The sequence below is a fragment of the Heterocephalus glaber genome, unplaced genomic scaffold, assembly GCF_053883595.1.
Source record: "Heterocephalus glaber isolate CG9 unplaced genomic scaffold, H.glaber_assembly_v1.0 deba00001481, whole genome shotgun sequence".
NCBI classification, from domain to species: domain Eukaryota; kingdom Metazoa; phylum Chordata; class Mammalia; order Rodentia; family Bathyergidae; genus Heterocephalus; species Heterocephalus glaber.
Window position 1 is genome coordinate 28,522,623 of NW_028258317.1, and position 21,209 is coordinate 28,543,831.

General features: G+C 36.9%; 1 protein-coding gene and 1 pseudogene across 3 annotated transcripts in view; one reads left to right on the forward strand and one right to left on the reverse strand.

Moving 5' to 3' along the window:
• Positions 1–1,340: 1,340 nt before the first annotated feature.
• LOC101702813 (reticulocalbin-1 pseudogene) lies at positions 1,341–21,053 on the reverse strand (annotated as a pseudogene).
• The window catches only part of Elavl2 (ELAV like RNA binding protein 2), a 176,477-nt gene continuing 176,253 nt past the window's right edge, over positions 20,986–21,209 (forward strand). For 2 of the 3 annotated variants that reach the window (XM_087183832.1, XM_021252929.2), the window contains exon 1: positions 20,989–21,198. The gene's annotated coding sequence lies outside the window, so the exon portion shown is untranslated. Of the gene's footprint in view, positions 21,199–21,209 lie in introns of all 3 variants that reach the window. The other variant, XM_087183830.1, reaches the window with a different exon arrangement.

Below are 21,209 nucleotides of genomic sequence, written 5' to 3' on the forward strand. Positions count from 1 at the left end.
ATAAGTGAAATATGCCAGACAGAAAGACAAAGTCTGCATGATCTCATTTTTATGTGGCAAAAAATATGGAGAGGGTAAGGAAAAGGGAGAATAGAATAGAATAAGAAAAAAATAGAATAAAAGAATGTTGTTTGCTGTGTTAGTTGCTTTTCTCTTGATGAGACAAAATATCTGACACCCAAAGTTAAAGGGGAAAAGGTTTATTTAGCTCACAGATTATAGAGGTTTCAGTCCATAATTGGCTGGTTCCAAGGCAGAGTGGCACATGGCAGAGGGGCATCGCAGAGAAACAGTTCAGGGCAGCCAGGAGGCAATAAAAACAAGGGACCATGCCAGGGATTTAGCTCAGTGGTTTCTCCGCCTGCTGCACAAGTGCAAGGACCTGAGTTCCATCCCCCATGCCAAAAAAACAAACAAACAAACAAACAAACACCAAGGGACCTTAACAGCATCTTTCTGCCACTTTTTATTCAGACTACTTAGGGCCTTAGGGCAAGTTGCACTCATGCCCTTAATCCTCGTGCCCTCAGGTCTAGCACCACCATGAATCAATTACACATTCTAGATTCAAGCATTCCAAAAAAGCCTATGACCACATGAGGCTATAGGGGAACATCTAGACACAAACCATAACAGTTGCCATAGGGTAGGGTGGGGTGGAGTGGAAAATGAGATGATGTTGGCCAAGGATAGGAAGTTTTAGTTACGAAAAGTAAATGAGTTCTGGATTTCACATATACTATATTGTGACTACAGCTAGAAATATTGCTTTGTATACTTGAAATTCATTAAGACAGTAGATCTAAAGTGTTTCCATCAATCAATCAATCAATCAAAATACAAAAAAATGGTAACTGTGTAAGGTGATGAATATGGTAGTTAACTTGGTTGCAGTGATTTCATCACATATCAAAGCATGGAAGTTATATATCCTCCCTCCCCCCCAGGCAGGTCCTTTATTTCATTCCCTTTCTCCTCCCTTTCCGCCAGTCCTGTGAATGGCTCAAGCTTCACCTGGTCCTAATTCCATGCTGAGGGCCACCTGGGGCAGGTCCCAGTCACAGACTGGCAAACTCCAGGTGGCCTCCCTGGGACTCCACGGCCTCACTGTGAGCCAGGGGCACTGAGGAAATGGATTGTTTCTAGCCACTACCTCAAAGATCAGACCTGCCTGGTTCACAGGTCAAGGAAATGTTCTCAAGTACATGGAAAGTGTTTACCATTTTCCTACAGTTCTTCAGGGCGTGGCGGTTTTTTTCACCACCTGTAAAACTCCTTTCTTGTTCACATTATCTTTCTTGATTGTTAATTATTGTAAAAATGAAAAACAAAGATGTGGGTCGATCATGTACATTAGCCAAGTTTGTACATAAAAACATGCTGGAGTTTCTTCTGCAATCCACAGTAACCGCTCAAAGGACCAAGTTAGAAGAGGGGAGTATGGAACACTAGACTTGCTCCCAGACAGCCTACTGGGACGATACGATACCACTTTCCTGTCTCAGAATTTTCCCCTGCCCACTGTTTAACAATGGCAAATAGAAGAATTCTGATAGTTATCATACATAGCATACTCAGTCTGCTGTGGCTCCCAACCCACCCAACTTCTGAGTAACCGGGTTTTTCCGAGTTTTATTTTCCTTTCATGTAAATTTAGTAGGGAAAAAAAACCTTAAAAACTCAGGTTGTAGCCAGGGACCCCATAAAGAATGGCAATTTGCCAGGACTATAATGTGTTTTCAGTCCTACTGGCCATTTTCCAGTAAATGCTGACTGAAAAATATCCTCTACCCCGATCTGCAGCATAACCTCGCTCTTTTGGGGACGCACTGTTGTAAATTAGACCTTGGCGACAGCCGCCCCGAGGAAAAGGCCAGCGGCGGCTCCTACAGCTCGTCGTCGTGACTCTTGGTGAGATCCTAGCAGTAGCTGGGTGGCCTGGCTCCTCACAAACATGTTCCAGTTGTCCAAGATTTCTTCCTTGGTGATCTTCTCATCCTCGTTCCTGTCTGACTCATACACCAGGTGCCGGGCCTTAGCCTGCGTGTGGTCGTAGTCCTGCGGGAAGATCCAGTGCTCAATCTCTTCCCGGTCCAGCTTCCCATCCTTGTGCAGGTCTCAGAAGTCACTGAACTGCTCTCGCTCGACAAGACCCAGTCTGGCTCGGGCCCGCCGTCCTTGTGGGAAAACATGTCCGCAATGTACTACTCATCCTAGTCCACAAAGCCGTGTCTGTCCTTATCGACGTCCTCCAGCGTTTCCAAAACCACGATCTCCTTCATGTGTTCGAACTCCTCTCGGGTAGCGGCCTTGAACCCTCTCTTTGTCCGGGGAGGCATCCTTTTGAAGGTAAGAAGATCGGCGCTGTCCTGGAACTCTGCGGGGTTCCCCAGGTAGTAGCCTTAGGTGGCTTGTTTGTACTCCTCCCAGGAGATCCTGTTGTCTTTGTCTCTGTCGTAGTCCTTCCAGACCTTGGCAACATTATCATAGATGTATCTTTTCTGCACCCGTTTGATCCAAACTTTGAGCTCCTCGGTGGTGACGAAGTCATCCCCATCACTGTCCATTCGGTCCACGGTCTTCCCCAGCCAGCCGGGTCCTGCTCTCCTCCAGGCTGAGCTGGTCTAAGCCGCGCACATCCTCGCGGTCCAGGAAGGCCTCGTGGTCGTACTGGAAACTGCCGTTGCCCCGGCACCCAGCTCTGAGTGGGGGCACAGCGCCAGAGCCAGCCGGAGTCCCGCGTGCCCACTGGCCAGGAAGTTATATATCTTAGGCATACACAATTTCTATTTTTCAATTATACCTTAATAAAAATGTTTAAAAGGTATGAAATTTGGGTATATGAATATGCATACATATATAATTTATACATATGCATTAATGAAGCATTAATAGACCCAAATACATTTGGAAATAGAACAAATGATAAAGCATTAAAAATAAACAAGAAAAAGGTTTCTTTATTCAGTAAATAGTGTGGAAATTAAAAACTGGTAAATACAACTGTGAATCTTTGTTGAATACTTCCTACTGAAATGAATTCCAAATGGGATCAAAAATGTGAAAAAAGAGGAGCTATGAAAGATCTGAGTGGGAAAAGTATGACTTTTAAAAATAGATACATAGAAATATGTACATTAACTACATAAATTCAAATTTTGTACTAACAATAAATAGCAGAGACCGCATCAAAAAGAAGCAAATTCAGGAAAAATATTTATTTACTAGTAATATTACAGACAATTAATTGACTTCTTTAATATATAAATATTCCTATTATTAGGGCTGGGGATTTAGCTCAGTGGTTTTGCTGCCTGCCACGCAAGCGCAAGGACCTGAGTTCAATCCCCGGTACCAAAAGAAAAAAAAAATTACCATTATTTATTTTTTAAAAAAATAAAGAAATAGACACTTCAAAAATATGCAGACACTTCACAAAAAAGGAAAACCAAATGATCTTTAAATTAAGGAACTATTTTACTCTTATAATAAATGCAAATTATAATGACAATTTTTTTTATTTATCAGGAAATTTGATTACCTATTTTATTGCATTGTCCTACATAACAGAAAATAGGCATTCTCATCATTTTTGGTAGGAGTGTAAATTTATATATGCTATCACAATGTTGAAAGTAAATCATTTTATCCAGGAATTCCATTTCTAGGCATTTTTCCCACAAATATTCTTGAACAAATGAAAAATGACACATGTAGAAGGAAATATGGAATTGTTTATAATAGCAAAATATGGAAAAAAAATCTTAAGTGTCTATCAATAAGCAATCAACTAAATAAATATTACAGGATTTAAAATTAAGATTTCCACCAAGACATATGTGAAGTTCCAAAGGCAAATGATGTATGTGGAATTTAAAAAACGTATTGTAGAAATCACTATATCTAACTTAAAACTGTAATACATCAAAGAACATAATTAGCAGAGTGAAAAAGCATCCTACAGGATGGGAGAAAGTATTTGAAAACCATGTATCAGATAAGGGGTCAATCTCTAGAATATATATATATAATTCCTACAACAGAAAAGCAAATAATCTCATTTAAAAATGAGCAAAGAACTTGAATAGATCATTTTTAACTAGATAGATCACTTGTAACAAAACCAATTAGTTTATTTCTAGAATCTGTGCTTCAAAATGCTGACCTACACTACTTCCTCATTACCTACTGAGAGCCAATTTGAGGATGAATGGATGTTTTAGCTCGATCAACTATAAAAACAACTCAGAGTATGGAAGGAGCAGGAGATTTTTCTAAACCAATTTCCTTGGAGAGAAATGCTACGCTGATGAGAAGCAAGAAGAATAATGTTCCTTCTTTTGGTCTAAGGAAGAAGCATAGGAAAATGTAAAACTTAAGGGGGCTATCTTTGACTACTGTGAATAACCTACTTACATTTGTGAAGGCAATTTTGTATGAACTTGTTTTCATTTCTCTTAGATATATTAATAGCAGTAGAAAATGGATTAGTAGTTGTGTAGGGCCAAGGGCTGGGGTGAGAGAAAGGGATGTGATTGCTAATGTGTATTTTTATCAAGTGATTAAAATATTCTAAAATTCTGTTAGCCAACATTCTCAGAATACATTAAAAGCCATTCAATTATATAATTTCAGTAGATGAATTCTATGATATATGAATTATATCCCATTGAGGCAGTTATTAAAAATTTTAAGATCTCCCAAACATACTAATTAAGGTAAACAATAGTTTAATGCAGGATTATGAAAATAAAAAACAACCCATGTTGAGAAACAACCGATGTTGAGCAAAAAACCAAAAATATAAATAAAGACAGCTATTGTTGTTTGTTTGCCTTATGGCCTTTCCTTATTGTGCCATGGAAGAATCATTTCGATATAGCCTGGTTTTGTGTGTTGTTCCTACCGGGCATGTGTATTGAAGGTGACAAAGACATATGAACAGATTAGACAGCAGTGTAGCTTTACATACAGTCATTTAGTATGTGTATGTTTTGGAGTGAGGAGAGTTTTCAACTTTTTTCCACTTGGTTCAAAATGTGGAAGAATATTTTGATAAGTGCATGTAGGAGTGAGCAGTTTTCCTTTTGCCTCACTGAGATGCAAATTGGTTGAGCAAGGTACTGGGAAAGAGCTTTTGTTGGGACCAAAAGAGAGCTTCAGATTTGTTCTCGGCAGAGGACCAGCTACCTAAGAGCTGAGAAGTTCAGAGGGCAGAAAGAGGCTAACAAACCACTTGATAGTGAAGCCAAAAGAGTTCTGTGGTGAGAGTGGCTCATAGTTCATACTGTCCATGTGTGTGTTTGGGGGGGTGGGGGGAGAGAGAGAGAGAGAGAGAGAGAGAGAGAGAGAGAGAGAATACCTCCCAAAACTATTTACTACTATTATTACCACCAAGGAGGGGATCTATGTGGATGGTAGACAGAAATGTTACTTTTCACCGTAGACATATTTGTATCTTTTGGGTTTTATACTGTGTATTGTCCATTCAAAAATAATACAGTAAGTTAATTTTTCAAAATGAGCTCAGATTTACATACAAAAATGACTCAAAAATCACATATACAGGGCTGAGGATTTAGCTCAGTGGTTCTGCTGCCTGCCTCATAAGTGCAAGGACCCAAGTTTGATCCCTGGTACCAAAAAAAAATCAAATATACAAGGAAAGGAACACAGATCAAGGTTGTCTAGGAATCTAGAGATGGCAGGATGAATTTCCCAACATCATCAACTTTCAACTCAACTCCCATCCAAGCTTTACTGTTGGTGTCTTTGAATCAGTTTTCTTGACCTGATTGGGTGCTGAAGGAAAAGGGGGAAATAAAAAGAAAAATATAAGGTACATGGATGTAGGAGACATAAATATTATATTTATAATGTTAAGAGGGTAAGCTGGTAACAACTCAGAGTAAAATCAAAATTGGCTCCCAATTAAAACCCAGATTAGACAGACTCACCTACAGGTCAGAGACAATATCATCATGAGAGAAGCCACTCTGCCTCCTGGGGCACTAAGAGAGTTAAGGAATCAAGTATTAGTGGATCTCTTTCAATGATGTAATAGGGTTCCCCAAAGAATATATTGTTTCTTTTTGTTCATTTGTTTGTTTGTTTGGTTTGGTTTAGGATTTTTTAGGAATCAATCTAAGCACTTATGGAGACTGAGAAGTACTATGATCTCCCATCGGTAAGCTAACTACCAGAGAAAGCCAAGGGTATATCTCGATTTGAGTCCAAAGGCCTGAGAACCAGAAAAGCCAATGGTCCCAATCCAAGGGCAGGAAAAAACCAACATTCCAACCTAAACAGGCAGAGAGTGAAATTCCCTTCCTCTCCCTTTCAGTTGTACTCAGACTTTAATGGATTGGATGATGCCCACTCACAAGGAGGAGAGTAATTTGCCTTAATCAGTCTATTGATTCAATTTTTTTCTTTTTTTCCTTTTTTTTTAGTGTGTGTGTGTATATGTGTCTGTGTGACACAAGGGACTGAATCCGGGACCTTCATACTGAGCCAGCTCTTTATTATTTTTTATTTTGAGATAAGGTCTTGCTAAGTCACTAAATTGCCCAGACTGGGCTTGAATTTGCAATCCTCCTGCCTCAGAGTTCTTCGATTATGGGACTGTGCCACCATGCCTCGCAAGTCTATTGATTGAGATGCTAATCTTATCTATAAACATTTTCACAGGGACACTCAAAAATAATTTTCAGTCAAATATCTGGGTATTCTGTGAGCCAGTCAAGTTGACACATGAAATTAACCATCATATGTAGGAAAGGTATCATCAAGAGTGGGAAACTTTGCCTTTTCTTTCTTCTGACCAATGTGTAATGGAAATGGTCACCAAGGAGAAGGAAGTGAAACAAAGAAAGTAAAAAACCATGTGGGTTCTTTCTTTGAGGGAAAATGAGGTCTATACTCAGTACTAAAAGACCCACTCTAATTCCAAGTATATCCTCAGTGGAAGTGAGCTGTAATACCACTGTCCAGATAGGTATTCCGAACTCTGATTAAAAAATAAAAAACATAACAAAGCAAAACGCTTTGACAGAATGGGCAGAGTGATAGCAAAGCCCAAATGATCATACGATTTTGTACATTCTTTTTTCCCCCACTTTACCTTCATGGTCCAGGAAAATAAAGTTAAAACACCTAATTCCCAACCCTCAAACTCTAGTTGGAGGAATCAAAGTGTTTAAGATGACAGGGTGTCAAAATATTTCTTTCTTTTCAAGAAAATAAATGCAGGTCTTAGCAGATCCTCAAGCATAAGCAAGACAGAAAGAAATAACATGACAACTAAGCAAACAAATTAGGAAGGAAAAATATTGAAAAAAAAAAAGCTTTGAACCAATCTTAGAAAAAACACACTATAAAAAATACTACAACAAACTGAATTTCTCTGCAAGTGTTTTAATTTTTAACTTAATAAAACAATAAATTTTAACTTAATAAAACAAGAATTCACAGATGAGTTAAAACATTGAAGAATAGGAACAGGAGATGTGGGTTCAATTTCTGGCACTGCCAAAACAAAAACAAAACAAACGAAACCTGAGAGAATGGAGAAAAAAGGGATTATAAGCCCAAGGAAATAAGAATGGACAGAATACAGTGTCATTAGAGAACTGATGATAAACGTCAGATGCAAGAAAGATCTGAGATAATCAGAGCAAATGCAAGTGAAAAAATAAGAAATTACACAACCAAAAATTCAGGGAACTTGTGAACTGACAAATTTAGTGCAATATAGCAATGTCTCTTAGGTAGATAACACACAGAAACACAGCAATGTATGCAAATATGTATATATATTTTGAAATAAAAAATTTTCTCTGAAATTAATTGAAAGTTTAATCTGCAGATTGAAAAGTAACATATATTCCAAAGTAATTTTATTACAGTCTCTATGCTCTGACATAAACCCTTTGTTAATCTATTTTGCAGTAATGGAGGTTACTGAAAATGAGATATATTGAAGGAAAAGAAATAAAATCCAACATTGTAAACCTCCAAAATATACAAAGTATTCTTGTATATAAGGTATACAATTACAATAATAGACGACGTAGATATCTTCAATCATGAAAGAAGCCTGAAAAATACACACCTGTGCACTCTTCTTCACTAAAACCAAATCAGACTAAAAGAGACAGACATTACATACTTGAAAATAAAAGTCAGCCACTTAAGACATGACTGAAGAAGAAAGAGAGGGGAATGCATGAAATATCTTAAGTGAATAGTAAATCAATTTTAAATATGTCTATTAATTAAGAAACAATATAAATGTATAAACTTTAGCAATATAAAAATAATACCATAAGTAACAAAATCAAGAGATGGGAGAATGGAAAAGGAGGAGGCTTATGTTGATCATTCAGAGCAGAGAAACAATTGAGGTCATCTACAATTGAATTACATGGATCCTAAAATGATTTTAAGTTTTTAGTAATATTTTCTTAATTTTAGAGAGGTCTATTAAGAAATAATATTTCCTGCTCTGAATATAATACTTATTTGAAGTTTAGCAATCCATTCAAAATCATTTCAGCTTCGTTTGGCTTCTTACTTCAATACTTATTTATAAAAAGAACATATATGTTAATAATGGTAAAAAGGGACTCAGGGTGATTGTTTTTTAAAACATCTTTTTACTTTTCTGCATGACTTGAACTCATAATGAGCAAGTGTTATATTTGTAAAATCAATAAAGTAATTTTTCTTTCAAAAATGAACAGGAAAGATAAAAACAGGGAGACATTTAATTTTTTGACAAACTGATTTTGAGCTTAATAAATGCTGTGTTGTAATTTAATTATTTCTCAGACTTAAAATTTTCTCTGCACTTGGATAGATCTCATCTCCAAATTTCAGATAAGCACTTCCATTTGAAAATCCTTTGATTCTGTAAACAGAATTTAGCATGCAGAATAAGTCCTAGTATTTAAATTACTTACTTGGCTGCTAAATCAACAGCATAGATGAGATCCAAGATTGGAGCCAGAGGAAATGGATGAAGGTTTAAGACTGAGAATTACTACATTATTATAAGAATACAAAAAGAAAAAATCCTACTTTTACTTTTATAAAGCCATTGTTCATTCTGCTTCTCTAATTATATCTTCACCCATTTCATTTCAGTTGATGCCCATTTTTTTGTGGGGGCTAAGGAGGCTGATTTTTCATAAATGTTTTCTTCATACACACAGGTGTGATGCTTCCAGGTGAAAACCAATACTTAGAGAACATGAACTATAGAACCACGTGTGCTTTTTAAAAATACATTCATACAGGCTATTGAATAGCACTTCTCTCTTCAATCTTGGAATTTTCAGCACATTACATGGATTCCCTAAGGGTAAAGATCCTGGCATATTTAAGTTCATATTTTGTCTTTAAGAATCTTAAGAAAAAAAAGAATCTTATGGAAGAAATGTCTTTATAGCTATCCACTTACCATGTGACTTTGTTTCCTTGCTATGTAGATGTGGTAGATAGAATAATGCCCCATGCAAAAATGTTCACATCTGAATCCCCAGAATCTGTAAATATGAGGTGTGATCAAAAAATACCTCTGGGTGTGGTGGTACATGCCTGTAATCCCAGCACTTGGGAGTCTGAGGCAGGAAGATTGCTGTGAGTTTGAGGGCCTTGGAGGTAGTCAACCATGGACTGAATTCTTTGAAACCATGAGCCAAAGTAAGTTTCCTGTCATTTAAGTTGTGGATGTTAATTACTTTGTCCTATCAATGAAAAGTGAGTTATATAATGCAAATCATTGTATACTTATTATTTATTTGTTTTATTTATTTATTTTGGGTACTGGGAATCAAACTCAGAACCTTGTACTTGCAAGGCAGGCACAGTGCCACTAAGCTAAATCCCCAGCCCATATACTTTTTTTTTTTTGGTACTGGGAATCGAACTCAGGTCCTTGCCCTTGCAGGGCAAGCATCAGAACCACTGAGCTAAATCCCCAGCCCCCATATACTTTTTATTGTTGAAACATACTTCTGAGTCCCATACTCACTACAGCCTTTATTTATTGGGTTATACTGGATGAGAATAAAACTGAACCAGACAAACTCATTGAGGCAGTATAACACAGTGTGGTAGTATTTCTTAATCTTTATTGTTGCTGCCATAAACCCATCAGTAACAGTAGTTTTCTATACCAAGTGTTCTCATTTGGAAACTTGTGGAAAGGATGTGTCACACCATGAAGAAATGATTTTTAAAAAGCCCTTTAGGATGATTCTGTTATATACTGCCTCCTGCCAATACTGCACCACCAGATGAAATCCACTTGGTTGAAAATCACTGGTAGTTTCACCAGGGAGTCAGAAAACTAGGATTTGAGACCTGGATCCATGACTAATTTTATTTAGGCTTTCTGGGATAATTCATGACGCATGTGCAGCAGAATCACCTATTATGTATTTTTATAAATGAAAATTCTGCTACCCAGGTCAAAATGCTCTGAAGTTGTTCTTCAGGGTCTCTGTTTTTGCAATCAAAGGTGAGTATTTGGCACTATAAAGATTGAAAACAGGGCCGGAAGTTTAGCTCAGTGGTGCCAGTGTCTGCCTGGCAAGCGCAAGGTCCTAAGTTCGATCCCAGGTTCCGCCCACCCCCCTGCAAAAAAGATGGAAAACTTTATGTTGTAAATGGCTTTAGCCAAGTTGTCATATTTCTTTGGTTCCTTTACATAAATATAAGAGGTTGTGCTGGAAGGTATTTAGAGACCTTCCAGTTTCTGCTGCATGGCAAAGTGGAAAGATAGGGACTTTAGAACCAAAAAGATATAGGTTACATTATGAACTCCAGCTCTTACTATGTGGCATGGAGTGAATAACTCAACTTCTATTATTCTCAAATTCTTCATCTGTAAGTGGAAATAAAACTTTAAAAATAGCAGTGGTGTATACAGATTGCTTGATAGTTTTTAAAAATGATCTTTTAAAATTTGTCATAACAAATATTATTACCTTGCAAGTAATGGGATGACATAATATTATTAAAGTGTTGTTAGGCTTTTGTTTTTTGGTTAGGCTTTTTAAAAATTGTTTTTAAGTTTTTAATTTTATTATTTATTTTATTTATATATTAATTGGTACATTTTAGGTATACAATACATTTACATTTATCATTGGGTGTTTCTACCTGAACATGATGTATCTTAGTTCTTATTTTTTCCCCCATTACCTGTGTGCCCTTCACCCCCTCCACCCTTCCCTATTTACACAGACTTAGATTCCATTTTTTTTTTCTTTCTCATAATTTTTTTCCTTTGTAGGTGATTTGTTTCTTTTCTCTAACTGCCTGTAGAATTTTGTTCTTCTGTTGAATATCTGGGATCTTGACTATTATATATCTAGGTGTAGATTTTTTTTTTATCATGGCTGGGTGGAGTTCTATATGCCTCACTTATCTGTGTGTCCAATTCTCCACCTCTGTCTGGGAAGTTTTCTACTATTACTTCTGTGAACAGTTTTTTTTATGTCTATTGTACTTTCTGTTTTTTGCGTGGACTCCTATCAGTCTTATGTTATTCTTCTTTGCATCATCTAGCAGCTGTTGGATTGATTTCTCATGGTCCCTTACTATCTTTAAGAAATCTCTGTTTTCATGGTCCTTAACCGTGATCCTGTCTTCTATATATGATATTCTGTCTTCAGATTCTCTTAGTCTGCTGTGCATGCTTTCAATGGAGTTTTTAATCTCCTGAATATCTGTTTGAATCTGTTTCATGGATTCCATTTATTTCTTATGTTGGGCGATCATGGTTTCCATTTCTTTCTTATGCTGGGCATTCCTGGCTTCCAGCATGTTTCTGATCTCATCTATTTTCTTATCTGTTTCTGCTCTAGAACCTCTAATCATGTCTTTCACTCTACTCACCATCTTTGTATTTATCTGGGAGATTATTTCTGCTTTGAATTTTTCTAGAGCCTCATGCATCTGCTTTGTTACTTCCTGTGCCATCAGTTCAGGGTGTCCAGGTGGTTGATTATCAGACTTTTCCATCTCATTTTCCCCAGAATTTCCTTTTTGTGGCATGGAACCTTGTGTTTGTGCCTTGCTTAAATGTCTTCTCATTTTTGTTTTTGGTACTGTCCTTGGTTTAATTCCTGGGTTGATATTTCAAAATTGCTTAATGCAGGCATCTTTGTTGCTTGTGTTTAAAACCCTTGTGGAATGATTCCTTTTCAGAAGTGTCTTCCAGATATGGCTTGTGTTTAGGTTTTGAGGCTCTAATGACTCTGAGGCTATTTTATTTTCCTAATACTAGGAAGGAAAACTGATTAGATCAATCACAACATGTTAGGCCAAATGATACAATCAGCAATACCATAGCACGAAGCGCAGCTTTGAAAATGACAATTTGTGGTAGTTATTAATCTATGACATTTAACTATGTGAAGTATAATCCCCTGTGCCTCTGTAGTGTGGGACCAGGTAGCAGAAGAGCTGGAAGGCTGGGGGGGGGGGGTGGAACTGGGCCTTAAACGGAGCGCTGGATGGAGGCGGGGCTCCAAGCCACTCCTGGAACCTCACCGTGGCATGGCCAGGAACCTGGACACAGCCGAGGAGCTTCACACTGCTTGGCTGACCCGCAGAGAGGAGCACCTAGGCTTTTTTTATTCATTAAGTTTATTGGTACATTTTAGGTATACAATATGATGACATTTATCATTGGGATATATCATTTACGTGATATATCTTGGTTCTTATTTTTTTCCCCATTCCCCTGCCTTCCCTTCATCCCCTCTACCCCTCCCTTTTTACAAAGACTTTGTTTCTGTGTTTTCCTTTTCTCATATTTATTCCTTTCCCTTCTTTTCTTTCCCCTACCCCTCCCACTTACCCTCCCCTTTGGACCTTTTCTTCCTATTTAACATTATCTACTACACATTTTGATTCTTATTTACACTTTCAGTTTCTTACACCAGAGAAACTATTCAGTATTTACACATTTGTGTCCTATTTATTTCACTTGAGAGTATGGCCTCAATGTGCATCCATTTAGCTATAAATGTCTCTAGTTTCTTGTTCTTTATGGTGGAGTAGTACTACATTTTATAAAAAAAAAAACCCCAAAAAACAAAAAACACATCTTCTTTATCCAGTCTCCAACTGGTGGACAATTGGGCTGTTTCCAAGTGTAGCTATTACAAACTGTGCCTCTATGAACATGGGGGCACATATATCACTGTGGTATGATTCTTTTAATTCTTTTAGAAAGATTCATAGCAGGGGAATAGCTGGGTCAAATGGGACCTCTAATTCTAGTTCTTTGAGGTATCTCCATACTGATTTCCACAGTGCTTGCACCAGTCTACCCTCCCACCAACAGAGGAGAAGAGTTCCTTTTTCCCCACATCCCCACCAGCATTTGTTTTTGGTTGATTTCTTGATAGCAGCTACTCTTATAACTGTAACCATTGTAAAGGTTCTTGAACATTGGAATATCTATCTATTCTACACATTGGGGTAGGGCATATTAATCATAAAATCTGAATAATAAACCACACTAAACTCAATGGCTTAAATCAGTAAGCACTTGCAATTGCTCATGGAACTACGGGTCAGCGCAGCAAGTTCTGCTTCTGGCTGGCCTTATGGGTGCGTTAGCAGTAGGGCCCCTGGAAGGCTCTCATGATCTTAGCTACACTCTTTCTTGTCAATGAATGGGCTGGCTGTGAGCTGGTTGGCATGCCTCAGCTGGAACCTGTGGACTCTCCTACACCCAATCTCTCATGTTTTACTCAGCTACTCTAGGACCATTTGCGTTGTTGTTTGTGATTTTTTTTGGTACCAGAGATCAAACTCGGTACCTTGCTCTTTCGAGGCAGGCGCCAGAACCACTGAGATAAATTCCTGGGCCTAGGACCATTTGCATAGTGGCACCAGTGTACTAAGGGAGAAGAAAGGCATAGGACTCAATGTTTGGAACAGGCATGTTGTTACTACTGCCACATTCTGCTAGTCAAAGCCTTTTACAAGACAAGCACAGATTTCGAGAGTGGGAATGGAGACTCTTTCTCTTGATAAGAGAAAAAGCAAAGAAAGGACATACTCCTTTGCTTAAATTTAGAGAACTGTTTTTCAAATTCTTGCAGGCATCACAGTTTCCTAGAAAGTTTCTTAAAGCATAAGATGTTGGGTCAACCTGAATGTCTAATTTAGTAAGTCTAGGTTAAGGCCCAATAATTTGCATTTTTAACAATTTCCCAGGTCATAATAGTACTGACTTTGCATCACACTTTGAAAACCATTGGTCTACAATGGAGCCTTCTTTATGTAAGAAAAAATAAAATAGGGCCGGGGATTTAGCTCAGTGGTTTTGCCACCTGCTGCACAAGCGCAAGGACCCAAGTTTGATCCCTGGTACCAGAAACAAATAAATAAATAAAAATAAAAAATAAAATAAAATTTAATGTATATGTGTAATCTTACTTTCAAGTAAACTCTATTTCTTGCATAGTATAATATATATTGTTCATGATATATTAATTTATCTCCTAAAAATATGAAATTTTAAAAATATAAATACTTTTTAGAATACTTTGACTTTCCTGAAAAAATGTCTTTTTTGATCCTATCTTTAAACACATACTAAACTCTAATCCATCAAAAACCATTGAAAGATTTTATCTCATCTCTTCCTTTGTGTGGCCCTTCTACATTCTATTCCACTCCATATGAAATACAATTAGGTCAATGAGAACACTTTTACATTTTGTTAAAATTAACAACAAACAATCAAATAATTGAAAAGATACATTCCTATTCCACTTATTGTATAAATAAAGTGAGAGACTCAGAGGAGATGTATAACTTGCATGCAACCTCCAATTTTTATTTAATCACTTTTGTTTGATATGTTATGAACATATATGATTTAAATCAATAGTCATCTACTTTATACTTTCATCTCCAAGTAATAAAATACCTCTGGAGATCTTTTGTAAACTCCAAGTTAATTGTGATTTCCTGATTCTTAGAAAAATGCATCCAGTTTTCTATTCTTTTTTTTTTTTTTTTTTTTTGGTACCTGGGATTGAAATTGAACTCGGGTCCTTGCACAGTTTTCTATTCTTTATTAATAGGGAAGACAGAAGTAATTACTAAGTTCTTGCCTATTTTTTTAGAAGGTCTCCCTGGAAAGATAGCCATTAGTTACATTATACTGTGGAAAATGAGTCTTAGGCTAAGAAATTTACCTGTAATCACACACTGGATCCAGGACTGGTTTGTCCAGGACCAAATTTCTTTCTTGTACATCAAACAAAATAAATATCCAAGTCAATTCATGTTAATGAACCACAATTATCTCATAATTAGCTGGATTATTTTTAGAGTTGCAGTTCTTGGTGGTAATGCTTATAAACAGTAAAATATTCTTTATATTTTAAGTATTTCTCTTTTTTTTTCAAGCAAATGCTCTTTTTTTGTTAAATTCTTTTATCGGCACATTTTAGGTATACAACACAATTACATTTCTCATTGGGAATTGTACCTTTACATAATGCATCTTGGTTCTTATTATTTTAAGTATTTCAAAGATCTTACTATCAGGCTATCCTGGTAATATTGTAAATAATCTTGTTGATTACCTAGTATATGCAAAACATATACAAAAACCCCTTATTTATCATCCTATTTAATATTCATAACAATTCTAAGACATGTACTATTTTTGTCTTCACAGATTTTAAAAAAACAGGCTCACATGATTAAATAACCACTCAAGTTACACAGCTAGTAAGTAGTAAGGTTGGAGCTCAAATGAAATTCTGTTTGATTTAAAATCTTACCATCTTATCTGTGGCACTTCCTGTCTTGCTACTTGTACTTTTTAAAAATCAACTATTGCAATGTGATAGTACTACAAAAATGGCTTTGAATCAAACACTGAGCCTATTTCAGAATAAGAAATTTATGCCAGAATGTAAGGGGAAAGGTGAAAAGGAAACATCTGGTTAACTCAAATTTTAACAGAAAAGTAACTATGAGACTGACGTGTTTAGCTAACACGTGTGACCAAGTGTGTGGGCCACCAAAACAGTCACCTTTAGAAGACATATGCTTATCTGAAAAATGCCATCAATGTTGTAACACATTTTCAGATTAGTCATAAGTCTGATTATTCTGAATACATATATAATTGGGGTTGCCGGTTTTTTGGTTTTTTCTTTTTAGTGGAAGAAACTTACCCTTAAAGAAAACTTACCCTATGTTATCTATGTTATCTAGTTTTTAAATGAAAATCTTAGATTTGTCTTTGAACAGGTTTTTAGATATTTATATTTTCTAAATCAAATCCAATTTTCAGAGAATACATTTATTAACCTTGCTATATTGCTGCCATTCCTTGTAGCTGTGATTCAAATTGTGAACATAATTCTCCCCACCCCGTGAAGTGCTGGGGATAAACTCAGGGCCTGGCACGTGCTGGTCCAGTGCTCTACCATGAGCTACTCCTCCAGCCCCCTGAATGTAATTCCTAAAAGGGATAGCAGTTAAAATTGTTTGGAGTTATGGCAGGGTCATCAACTAAATAAATATTTGTAGTCTTCCAAGGTGTTATGGTTTCTAGCTAGCTGTCCTTCCAAAGCCTCATACACTCAGAGGTGGGACTTTTGGAAGGTAATTGAATTATGGGGGGTTATAGCTGACTTGCTATTAAGAGATGGGATATGGTCAGAAGAAGTGGGTCACTGGAAGGGGGTGACCAGAGCCTGTCTGTCTCTGTCTGTCTCTGTCTGTCTCTCTCTCTCTCTCTGCTTCCCTCCACCATGCCAGGAGCTATTCTTCCTCTGCCATCCCAGCCTCTGTTGGAGCCAGCTGACTATGCACTGAAACCTCCACAAAGTGTGAGCCAAATAAACATATCCTTTAAGTTGTGGGTGTTGGCTGTTGTGTCTCTGGGTTGAGAAAGTAACTAAGACACAGGATGAATATTCATCCCACTATATTTATTTGAAAATGAAGGCAAAAAGAAATTTTATAATGAAAGGAAAGGGGAAAGATATTTGGACTCCAATATTAGGATTTTTTTTTGGACTATTATGGGATTTATTTTAAAAACTCAATTATGGGACTTCCTTTAAGAAAAAAAGTGATAAAATTCAGTATTGTTTAGGGCTGGAATCTCAAAAACTTTTACCTGGAATCAGCTACCATTCAGAGTCATATAAATAATCAAGGAAGATGTCATTTACAAGCAGAAAAACTGTAATAGTAGCAGATATGTCAATTAAGAAAGCTTCAAACTACAGAATATTTAGTTAAATATTAAGTAAAGACAGCTTTTCATATACAACAAGAAGTCTAAGGGTATTTAGTCCCAGGCTAATAGAATGGCTCAAAAATACCATCAGGAACTTAGATTCTTCCTATCTTTCCTTACCTTCTTTTGGAGATTGACCTTCAATTTTTACAAATTGCTTCATGATTGCAAGACAGTTGCTCTGCTTCTAGACATCACATAACATTCCAGGTAGGAGGAAGGAAGTAGGTCAAAAGGGCAAGAGGTGGTAGCAGCTGTGTCTAGTCCTCTTTCATCAGAAAAACAAAAGTATTTCCAGAAGACTCAGCAAATACATATTTGCCAGAACTGTGTCTAACAGCCACTAGTAGCCGGGTGGGGAGGCGGGGTATACACACCTTGGGGGATTAAATGTTCAGTTTTTTAGTCTCTAAATCAAAGTAAGTCAAGGAGGAAGGAGGTTGAGAATTCATGTTGAGTGAGCCAAATTACAATGTCTATCTCAATAGCATCGACATTTTACTAAGCAATGTGTTTTCACACTTTGTATCATTAAATCATCACAACTGTGGAAACTGTTCTTTGTTTTAATTTTACTAACAAGGTAAGTATAATCTAGAGTGGTTAAGAAAATTGTCTAAGTGGCCAAGTTTATAAGCATTGGAACCAATTTCTATATGGCTCTAGAAATGCTGCTAACATGGGTAAAGAACTTGTAAACTAGGCATGATGGCACATCCCTGTAATCCCAGCATTGAGGGAGGCTGGGGTAGGAGAATGACAAATTGAGTCCTGCCTGGGCAATGTACAAGACCCTGTCTCAAAATAAAAAAATTAAATGGTGTGAGGATATAGTTAAGTTCAGTGCTGGCGCTCCCCTGAGTTTGATCTCCAGTACCCCTCTTCAAGTAAGAAATCACAACAGTATGCAAACAGCTTTCCCAAAGACTGAGTATTCAACTTGCTCTTAAAAGGCAGTATACAGGGGAATCTTTAAAACTCTTATTGAATTCTTATATACTCTTTTTCTTATAAGCAGTAGATTTTGTTGAGAAATTTCTCAAAGGAGAAACAAGGTCTCTTGGGATTAACCATTGTCTTCCATTAGTCACTGAAGGGCTCACATGACTCCCAATATTCACCCACTAGTGGAAGATTTATACATGATGAATTATTTAATACATACCTAGTGTATATGTTGTCCAGACTTGGTTTGCTTTTATCAATTATAATGTAGTCCTCAATGTATGCCAAAGAAACTGTTTTGCCCTCTCTTTTCCCCTATCATACATACACCAGGACCTGAATCAGGTCTATAATCATGTTAACAAAAAACAGAAAATAAAACAAATTCCCTTGTTGAAGTAGTAAATGTCCTCTTTTGAAAGTTGTACTATCATATAAGTTTTTATGGAATGAGGTACAAACTTTTGGTAGGATTTTTGCAGGGTAGAAGTTTGTTGTTGTTTTTTTTTAATCTATAGTTTTTCTTTGGACTCAAAATAGCTTTACCTCCTAGAAATTTTTCAATTTACATTTAAGTGTATGATTCTTGCAAATTCAGTGCAAGTGTGCTCACACTAGGCTCAAGTTCTCCTTATTAATGCCGAGTGAGTTGATATGGCTTAATAATCTCCAACTGTGTTATGTTCCCCTATATTTCACAAGGTTAATACACTTAATGTGTATACTTACTGGAACTGTTTTTATCACATCTTAAAAATTTTTGTTTGTTAAAAGACCTGATTTCTAAATTCACTGTTCATTTCTTTAGTCTGTTTTTCCAAGTGTCAAGGAAAATGCCTTTCTTCCATTACTTAGCATTCCCCATCCTTCCATTTTTTCCTCTCCTAATAATCAAAGTTCTAGGTTGAAGGAGTAGAAAGGTATATCAGACAAAAATAAAGTTAGTAAAATATTTGCCAAGATGTCATCAAAATCATTGAAAAGTCAATTGCAAAATGAACAAACTAAACACTTGCCAAGGTAGCAATGAACTATTTTTTCCAAAAAAAAAGTCCTTGTAATTTTGTGTCAGGAGAATGTGTTCAGAGAAAAATATTTAGTACTTTGTCCAATTAGGTCTTGAATAATATGGCCTTCTCTAATAACAAAACTTTATTGTTTATTATTATGCTTACAATTAATAACATACTACAAAATCCATCCCCTAGCTCCACTCCCAACTATTCACTACTGTGAATTATCAGTAAAATAATATGAGGAAAACTTTGGAAAGAAGTTTTCCAAGGCCTTAAAAATAGCAATTTACATAGGAACAATTATTTTTCCTAATTATGTATAATTCTTATTCATTAAAGTATATCTCTAAGGATTTCTAGGAAAGATTTATTAAATTGGTGTTACTGTTAATCAATAAATTAGTTGATTAATTTACATCTCTGAATAATTTCAACTCATCTCCTGTTCCCCTCCTGCACTCTTGCCTTTATACTCAATTCTAGGAAAAGAAGTCTAGCACTACCTTCAAAGCAAAGAATTGGGAAAAGTGAAAAGTAATTGGTTGTGGAGTCTTCAAGGCTTAGGACCTGAAGGAACCACAAAAGGTTAAAACCATATTCTTCCTTCCCTTTGCTGAAAGTCTTGGCCAAATTCTTTCCTTTCCGTCTATTAAAAGTGGTTGTTTATTAGAACCAGTGAAGGGCTGCTGATTCTTTTACCTTCCTGGTGGACCAGAGGCTCTCTGAGGAGTGGCATAAAATCTTTAGTGCTTTCCCAAGGCCTAGAATAGGCTGCACAACTGATATACACAAAATTTAAATGATTAATAAATAGCTGACATAAAAAGGGAGAGATGCCTCATTAGACATAAATGCCCTGCTTTTTTCTCTCTGCTTCTTGCTTTCTCTCAGCTGTTATAAGGTATCAGTGATAAAAAAAAAAATAGAAGCCAGTTACATAGTGTCAAGAGAAATGGTGCTCCTTAAACTCTTATAAAAATAAATAAATATCTAAATGGAAGGAAGTGGGAGGGGTAGGGGAAAGGAAAGAAGGGAATGGAATTAATATGAGAAAATGGAAAAATAGGAACAAAATCTTTGTAAATAGGGAGGAATGAAGGGGTTGAAGGGCTGGGCAAGGGTGAAAAATGAGAACCAAGAGAGACTATGTAAAGGTGCAAATTTCCAATGATGAATGTCATTATATGTATACCTAAAATGTACCATTGATTAGAATGAATAATTGATAATGCAAAATAGGAAGAAAAGGTCCAAAGGGGTAGGGGTAGTGGGAGGGGCAGGGGAAAGGAAAGAAGGGAAAGGAGAAATGATGAGAAAGGGAAAAAATGGAAATAAAGTCTTTGTAAATAGGGAAGGGTGGAGGGGGTGAAGGGAGGGCTAGGAATGGGGACAAAATAAGAACCAAGATGCATCATGTAAAGGTACAAGTTCCCAATGAGAAATGTAATTGTGTTGTAAACCTAAAATGTACCAATAAAAGAATTTAAGAAAAAAAATATCTAAACGGTTCTGGAGAAATTGCTCGGGATGTTTGGAAGGTGCTGTGTAGCCACACCAAGGCGTACAACAACATTTAAGTTGGAAAGTTGAGTGTAAAATAACTGGCTGTCCACGTAGGGGAATAAAGTCTCCTGTAGGGGTTCGCTGTAAATGACAAACCGGTGTCTCGGAACTGGGTTCTTAGGACCATTAACAAGACTGAAGCGGGTGGTGGGTGAGGGCGTGGCTAGAATGTTTTCTAGGAGTGAGGAAGTGGGGAAGCAGCAAAGCAAAGGTCCAAGACGCCTCATAAAGGAGGCGAGGCAAGAGACCTTTTAAATGTTTTCTGCCTTCCGGTGGCAGACAGGCTAGTCTGGGCGAGATTCAGAGCGGAGGGATTCCGGGAGCTGGTGCCAGGAGCGGCGCGGGACGGGGGCGCACAGCGAAAGCAGTCTGGCAAGTAGCGT